Raw genomic sequence first — 9295 nt, forward strand, 5'->3', positions numbered from 1 at the left:
TTTATAATTTAGCACTGCAATAACGTGCATTTCTACCCGTTATCAGCGAGCATATCCGATGTGCTCAATAAGAAACATGAACCCATGCCCACAGCTCGTGAAATTATGACATCATTATAGGATATGTTCGGACAACCGTCATCTTCTATTCGACATGAGGCTATAAAATATTTTTATAACTCGCGAATGAAAGATGGAACCAATGTCAAGGAACATGTTCTAGACATGATGGTTCATTTTAATGTCGCTAAAGCTCACAGAGCTACCATAGACAAAACTAGTTAAGTTAGTACGACATTAGAGTCTCCTCCGAAGAGCTACCTAACCTTTTGTACTAATGTCATAATGAATAAGACAAGTTACAATTTGACTACTTTATTAAACAAACTACAGACTTATTAGTCAATGATGAATTTGAAAGAGAGTGAAGCAAATTTTGTTTCACGACAAAATAAATTTCCCTTGTTCTTCGTCAGGAAAAAAACCCGCTGACAAAAAGAAGTTTGCCCCTTCTTCATCTAAAGAAAAATGTGTACAGATGAAGAAAAAAGGAAAAGGGAATAAACAACCCACTGCAAAGAAAAGCAAGGCTGCGAAAGGAAAATGTTTCCATTGTGGAGAAGACGGGCATTGGAAACGGAACTGCCCGAAGTATTTGGCCGAGAAGAAAGCAAAAAAGGCAAACCAAATCAGATTTACTTGTATTTGAAACATGTTTAGTGGAAAATTCTCACTCCACCTGAATATTAGATTAAGGAGCCACTAGCCATGTTTGCACTTTTCTACAAAAAACTAGTTATTGGAAACAACTCTTAGAGTATGAAATGACTTTCAAGGTGGGAAAGGGGGAAGTCATTTCAGCAAAAGCAGTGGGAGATATCAAGTTTTTTTTTTTTTTTCTGACATTCTTTTGTCTTGTTAAGAAATATATATTATGTACCAAAGATGAAAAGAAACTTAATCTCCATTTCATGTCTACTTGAAAATATGTATAAAGTATCTTTTGAAGTTAATGAAGATTTCGTTTTTTCAAAAGGTGTTCATATTTGTTCTGATAGACTTGAAAATAACATGTATGTGTTAAAACCAACTGATGCAAAAGCCATTTTAAATATGGAGATGTTTAAAACGACAGAAACTCAAAATAAAAAACAAAAAAATTCTCCTAAGCCTTTCTTTGGCATCTCATACTTGGTCACATAAATCTCAATAGGATTGAGAGATTAATTAAAAACGGTCATCTAAATCTGTTAGAAGAAAATTCTTTACCTCCTTGTGAGTCATGTCTTGAGGGAAAAATGACTAAAATATCTTTTATTGGAAAAGTTCTTCGTGCCAAAGAACCCCTGAAACTTATACATTCAAACCTTTGTGGTTCAATGAATGTAAGAGCATGAAGGGGATATAAATATTTTGTCAGTTTTATCGATGACTATTCTAGCTATGGCTATATTACTTAATAAGTCACAAGTCTGAAACTCTTGAAAAGTTAAAGGAATTCAAGACCGAAATAGAAAACTTATTAGGTAAAAGAATTAAAAAACTTCGATCGGATCGAGGTGGTGAGTATATGGATTTACAGTTCTAGAACTATATAGTAGATCATTGAATTCAATGCCAACTCACAGCACCTGGAACACGACAACATAACTATGTTGTAGAAAGGAGAAACCGAACCTTGTTAGACATGGTTCGATCCATGATGAGTTTTGCTCAGTTACCTCAATCCTTTTGGAGGTATGCAGTACAAACTGCGGTATATATTCTAAACATGGTCCCCTAAAAAAGTGTTTTTGAAACACCATATGAGTTATGGAAAGGACGTAAAGGTAGTTTACATTACTTTCGGGTCTAGGGATGTCCAACACACATGTTGATACAAAATCCTAAGAAATTGGAACGACGTTCAAAGTTATGTCTCTTTGTAGGATACCCAAAAGAAACAAAGGGAGGATTTTTCTATGATCCCCAAGAAGATAAAGTATTTGTTTCAACAAATGCTACATTCTTGGAGGTGAAGGAACTCGTTTTACAAGAGATTTGATGCGTTGATTGATCATGCGATGAAAGGGTGTGTAGATGCGATGATCATGCAAGTTTTCCTAACAAAGCCCAAGTATAAGCCTTCTTAGGGTCCTGAAAAGTCCAGGATCGAATGCAGGGATTACTAAATAGATATGCGATAGACTCTCTGATCCTATTGCGATAGTGATTAAGAAGTAGAAGATGATTTAACTTTGATTTTCTAATGTGATGGAATTAAATGCACAATGAAGAAAGGGTGTTGTTGTAACAAATATGCGATAAAGGGGTTGAGAAGAGGTTTTGCTAGTATTTCTTAAGATATTCTACAAGTCATGCGATCATGCTATACACAAATATTAAGCACTACATTTCTCAATGCATAATGACACATTTCCTATGTCTAGGATGCATGCGATGTATTTGGAATGCAGCAGATAAAACTTATTTCTAAGTCTCTACTCTTGCTTATGCGATCTAATCCGACTCTCTCAAGCCTAGATTTTGTCTTTAGACTACTCTCTTAAGTACTCCAAAGGATCAATGAAGCATTGATAACAGGCAGAAATGCACGTTATTATAGCGCAAAGATATCAAACAATGAAGGATTTCGATGGTAAAACTATATAAAATTGCATCCAAAAGCATTAAGTTTACAACATTGCGATCGCATGCGTCCATCACATTAAAAACAGTTAACTTATATATTTTGTGCAGAAAATGCATTGGTGCAAGGCAGAATTGCGGTCCAAAGAAATTAAAGCTTGAGCGCATTAAGAGATTGGACCGCAAGACTATGTGATCGTTTGCATTGACGAAAATCTTCTCAAGAAGGTGGCCGCATAGAGCCAGTGCATCAAGGTGAAAACTTAATAAATCACGATGGAACAGAAAACTGATGACAGTCGATTCGAAATTAAGTTGACAAGCCGTTAACGACATTGTAGCAAGTACACTCAACTTTTCGGTGACAATATTTGGCACATCAGACAGAGAATTAATGACATCCCATCGGTGCAATCATTTGAGAGAAAAAGCTCTTCACCCTGAAGCTCTACAAAAACCGAAGGCCACCTTCATTGAAGAAGTTCGGTTTATCATTCTAGTTGAGCCATATAAAAGATAGTTAGCCTTTATTCTTAGTTTCCTTATACTTAGAAGGCGAAAGTGAGAGAAGGAAAGAGACATCGGAAGATCGTCCTGGTTAGCTCGAAAGAGTGCCAAGGAGCGTGGAAAATAGAGAGAGGGCCGACTCATGCGAGAGCAAGAATATCTTTTGAACAGAGTAGAGAAGAACAGTGTAAAAGCCTTGGGAAGCAAGAAATTGCTACCAGACTCTTTATCTTTATTTGACATTGTCATTTTGTACCTCGATTTCGTATATAGAATGGAACTTGCATTTCACTCTCTTCACAATACGCATGAGTAACTAAACTTTCAAATGGGTTGAGAAGTACTTAGCTGACATGACCTAGGATCTTCATTACATGTGATCATCTTGTCTTATGTTGCGTCCATCACCCCTTTAGAGCTACTCGAAAGAGAGTCTAAAGAAAGAACTTAGGACTTGAGAGAGCTAGGTTAGAATCTAGACTTGAGAAAGCAAGATTAGGTCTGCATAAGCAAGAGATAGAGACTTAGAGATAAGCTCTGTTTCCCAACATGTACCGCATGCACCCTAGAGATAGGTTATGGTAGTATGCAGTCGCCTTGTGTATGTGTGTGCTATTCATCATCGCATAGACAAGAATAGAGGCTTAGATGTAAGTTCTATAGACATCATTGCATACATCGCATGCGTTCTAAAACTAGAAGCCATAGCATTTGCATTGAGTGAGGATTTGATGTTGTATGTATGTAGCACGATCGCATAACATGAACGCAATCTTAGGAAGTGTTAGCTAAAGCCATTCTCAACCCATTCCCCTGCATACTCATCGCATCTTTTGTATTATTAACTCGTTTCTCAACTCTGCTGCATAAAGTTTATACTTCAAACAACATACCAACCAACGCATTAATTTATTTGTTACCGCAAAGTAATAAAAAATTACCATCGCATACTGTTTCCTTAGTCTCTGTGTTCGACCCTGGGCTTACCAGGAAACTCAGTAGGATTTATACTTGGATCTTGCTGAGAAAACTTGCCTGCACAACGCATATTCCACCATCACATTCTACACCATTATTTCATCGCATGAACAACACGCAACAAGTTTTTGGCACCGTTGCCAGGGACTTTGGCAATACATTGTGCTAACAGTAACTTTTTTATTTTCTTTGCAGACTCTCCGTCTCTGTGCACTACTTCTCCTTAGGTAAGGGAAGAAGAGGGTATTGTATGAGCGAAGGACAAAATCCTTAGCCCATTTACGACTCAAAGATCGAGAGAACGTTCCGAAGAAGAAGAAGAGACAGCCGCCATCAACAACAACAAGAGAAAGATCCAAACATGGTGGAACAACAAGAAAATAGAGCACTAAATGCAAATAATATCATGGCGAATCCAATCCTATTGGCGAACAATCGCAATAGGCTCATTTGAGACTATGCGTCACCCAACCTATATGATTTCTCCCCAGGAATCATGAGGAAAGCTCTTGACGGATCGAGGTTCGAAATGAAACTGGTGATGCTGCAGATGATCCAAACAATCGGACAGTTTAGCGATAGGCGTGGCGAGGATCCGCACGTCCACCTCCGAAGTTTCATTGAGATCTATAACACGTTTGTGTTCCCAAATTTCTCCGCTGAGGAGGTTTGATTAACATTGTTTTCATTTTCGTTGTATGACCAGGCACGAAAATGGGCTTATTCTCTCAACTAGGGGAGATTACATCATGGGAACAAGTAGTTGAGAAGTTCATAAAGAAGTACTTCCTTCCAACGGAGAATGCCAGAAGGAGGAAGCTAATCACAAATTTTGAACAAGATATTGACGAATCGCTCAGTGATTCCTGGGCGAGGTTTAAGAGGCTGGTAAGATATTGTCCACATAATGGCTTACCAGATTGCTTACAGATGGAAATTTTCTACCACTGATTGAACCCTACATCGCAGACGGCTGCCAACGCGGCAGCAATTGGAGGTTTACTTGATAAAACTTATGATGAGGCCAGGAATATCCTTGATCACATTTCTAAAAATCATGAAGACTGGAGAGAAAGTGATCAAAGATTGAGAATCAAGGATAGTAATGTGAATAACGGGGCCATCGCATCCCTTCAGAACCAAATGACTACGATGATGAATTTGATACAAGGAATCACAATCAGTAGCCTAGAAACGCATAGTGGGCAAGTCAATGCAATCAACAAGACGATCGCAAGTTGTGCTACTTGCGGTGAAGCCATCTAATGGAGAAATGCTCAGAAAACCCACAGTCAGTCTATTTTGTGAAGAATAATCCATTTTCCAACAGTACAACCCTGGGTGGAGAAACCACCCTAAATTCGTGTGGAAAAATCAACAAAAAAATTTTCAATCAGTGGTGCAAAATGGAGGGCCACAAGGATTTTTCCCGCAAACAAAGGTCAAGTACAAAACCAAGCCAGCAGTTCGCAGGTGCCACAATCTTCATCTTTGGAGAGTTTGTTGAAGCAATATATTGAAAAAAAATGAAACAGTGCTTCAAAATCAAGCGACGTCTATTCGCAACCTGGAAATTCAAATAGGCCAGATTGCGGGCGAACTCAATAATAGACCGCAAGGGGCATTGCCGAGTTCAACAGAGCTCCCGGGCAACCCAGGGGGTACGGGAAAATAGCAATGTCAAATTGTGACGTTGTAGAGCAGAAGAACTGTGGCAGAGGAGAAGGAGCCTAGACGGATTGCTCCAATTGAAATGGAACCGGAGATTGCATTGACTCGAGGAGAAACAGAAGAAAAGACGGCGATGGAACCAGAGATTGCATCCACCTCGAAGCCGAAAGAGCAGGGGATCGTGAGAATATAGCTGCCACCATTCCCTCAGAGACTCAAAAAGAGGAAAAATGATGAGGTACAGTATCAACGCTTCATGGATATGCTAAAACAGTTGCATATTAACATTTCGTTCACTGAAGTGATTGAACAGATGCCCAAGTTTCTGAAGGATATGGTGATGACGAAGAAAATCACTGGTAAGTTTGCAACGTTGGCATTGACGCAAAGTTCAAAATCCATAATCCCATCGAAAATGCACGACCCTGGAAGTTTCACTATATCTTGCTCTATTGGAGGGTTATACATCGGTCAAGCGCTTTGCGATCTCGGGGCCAACATCAACTTAATGCCCCTGTTAATTTTCAAGCAGCTGAATGTCGGGTAGCTGGCGCCCACGACAGTGACTCTTCAATTAGCTGATAGATCCCTTGTGCATCCAGAAGGGAAGGTGAAGTTTGTTCTATTTACAATCGACAAATTTATATTGCCGGCAGACTTCATCATCCTGGACTATGAAGTAGACAAGGATGTACCCATCATATTGGGACGAACATTCCTATCCACTGGTCATGCCTAGATTGATGTGTACAGATGATAGATCACACTGAGCATGACAGAAGCTCAGGTTTGACATTATCCGAGCCATGAAATATCCTTATGAAGAAGATCTCAATGAATCCGATGATGAACCAAGTTTGAATGAAGAAGAAAAGTCTGAAGATGAAAATGAAGATGAGGATGCAACCGCATCCATAGTAACATGCAATGCGATCATAGAAAAGACAACCAAAGAAGATGAGATGATCGCATCCAAAGAAGACAAACTGACAACAAATGGAGAGAGAAAAACAACAAAACCATCCTTGGAACAACCACCAATAATAGAGTTGAAGACCCTTCCAAACCACCTGAAGTATGCGTTTCTGGGGTAGAATGAAAAGCTACTGGTAATAATTTCCTCTGCACTTAATGAAGATCAAGAGAATGTGCTACTAAGCATCCTAAGAAAGTATGTAAAAGAAATTGGTTGGACATTTGTAGACATTAGAGGAATCAGCCCCGTATACTGCATGCATAGGATTAGTCTCGAAGAGAATCACAAAGGATCGATCGAACATCAATACAGACTCAACCCTACGATGAAGGAGGTCATAAAGAAGGAGATAATAAAGTGGTTAGATGCGAGAATTATCTATCCAATAGCCAATAACACGTGGGTTAGCCCCGTGCAATGCGTGCCGAAGAAAGAAGGGATGACGATAGTCCCCAACGCAAATAACGAATTGATACCAATAAGAAGCGTCACTGGATGGCAGATTTGCATGGACTATCGAAAATTAAATGCAGCAACAAAGAAGGATCATTTCCCTTTGCCTTTTATCGACCAGATGCTAGACCGCCTAGCTAGAAATGATTTCTACTGCTTCTTGAATGGATATGTCGGCTATAACCAAATCATGATTGCTTCTGAAGATCAAGAGAGAACCACATTCTCCTGCCCGTATGGAACATTTGCATTTCGACGCATGTCGTTCAGCTTATGCAATGTGCCGAGCACTTTCCAGAGGTGTATGATGGCCATCTTTTTTGAATATCTCAAAGATTCTATGGAAATTTTCATGAACGACTTCTCGGTGTATGGGCAAACATACAAAGTCTGTCTCAACAACCTGGAGAAGATATTGAAAAGATGTGAAGAAATGAACCTCGTGCTGAATTGGGAGAAATGCAATTTCATGGTAAAGGAAGGTATTGTGCTTGGGCACAAAGTCTCCAAGGATAGGCTGGAGGTGGACAAGGCAAAGATTGAGGCGATTGAAAAGCTTCCACCTCCAGCGAATGTGAAGGTTGTCAGAAGCTTTTTAGGACATGTTGGCTTTTATAGACGTTTTGTGAAAGAATTTTCAAAGATTGCACGACCACTGAGTGCGTTGGTGGAGGTAGAAAGAAAGTTTGACTTTGATGACCAATGCCTCAACGCATTCAAAATATTGAAGAATGCATTAACAACCGCACCTGTGTTGATCGCACCAGATTGGACACAACCCTTTGAACTAATGTGCGATGCAAGGGGTTATGCGATGGGAGTAGTGCTGGCGTAGAAGAAGAAAACAATGCTACATCCCATCGCATATGCGAGTAAAACCTTGAACCCTCCTCAAACAAATTACACGACCACAGAAAAAGAATTGTTTGTGGTGATATTTGCGTTGGAAAAATTCAAAGCTTATCTGTTGGGAACTAAAGTAATCATTCACACTAACCACTCGATGATAAAATATTTGATGACAAAGAAAGATGCGAAGCCGAGATTGATTAGATGGGTTCTCCTCCTCCAGGAATTCAACATGGAAATTATTGATCGCAAGGGGACGGAGAACCAGGTTGCGGACCATTTATCCAGATTAGAAAATCTAGAAGTTGACTGCAACCAGTCAGAGGTGAACACAACTTTCCTAGACGAGTAGCTATTTAAAATTGAAGAATTGCCATGGTATATGGACGTGGTCAATTTTCTGGTTTGTGATGCGCATCTGGTGAATTTCCCAAAGACTATACAAACCACCAAAAGATGCGGCTCAGACAAGAATGCAGATCATATTATTGGGATGCGCCAAATCTTTATAAGAGGGGGTCAGACCAGATTTTGCGTCTGTATGTACCAGATGCTATTCACCAACGCATATTATCACAATGTCATGACTCGCCATATGGAGGACACTTTGGAGGCCAACGCACAGCAACGAAAGTGTTACAAAGTGGTTATTTTTGGCCAACATTATTTAAGGACGCAAGAAACTATGCGATGAAATGTGACCAGTGCCAACGAACAGAAAACATTTCATGGAAGCATGCGATGCCCATGAACATCATTTTAGAACTGGAATTGCTTGAGGTCTAGGGTATAGACTTCATGGGACCATTTCCACCATCGAATGGTCACAAATACATTCTGTTAGTCGTAGACTTCGTTTCCAAATGGGTAGAAGTGGTAGCGTGCACCGCAAGTGATGCAGCGGTAGTCTCCAAGTTCCTGAAGAAAAATATCTTCACTCATTTTGGCACTCCACCTACCATAATAAGTGTTGAAGGCTCCCACTTTGTAAATCACATCATTAACAATTTATTGCTAAAATATAATATCCTCCATAAAGTGGCCACCGCATACCATCCACAGACAAATGGTCAAGCTGAAGTGTCCAACCGGGAGATCAAGCAGATATTAGAGAAGGTGGTGAAGCTTTCACGAAAAGATTGGGCAACAAAGCTGGACGATGACTTGTGGATATACAAGACCGCCTATAAGACACCTATAGGCAGGTCCTCGTATGCGTTGGTGTTTGGAAAG

General features: G+C 39.8%; 1 non-coding gene across 1 annotated transcript; it reads right to left on the bottom strand.

Annotated features, from left to right (window-relative positions):
* Nucleotides 1–4920: 4920 nt before the first annotated feature.
* On the bottom strand, nucleotides 4921–5027 carry LOC120092258. The gene has a single exon (XR_005485968.1). It is a non-coding gene; the product is annotated as a small nucleolar RNA R71 (small nucleolar RNA).
* Nucleotides 5028–9295: the final 4268 nt, after the last annotated feature.

The sequence above is a fragment of the Benincasa hispida genome, chromosome 11 (assembly GCF_009727055.1).
Source record: "Benincasa hispida cultivar B227 chromosome 11, ASM972705v1, whole genome shotgun sequence".
Lineage (NCBI taxonomy): Eukaryota > Viridiplantae > Streptophyta > Magnoliopsida > Cucurbitales > Cucurbitaceae > Benincasa > Benincasa hispida.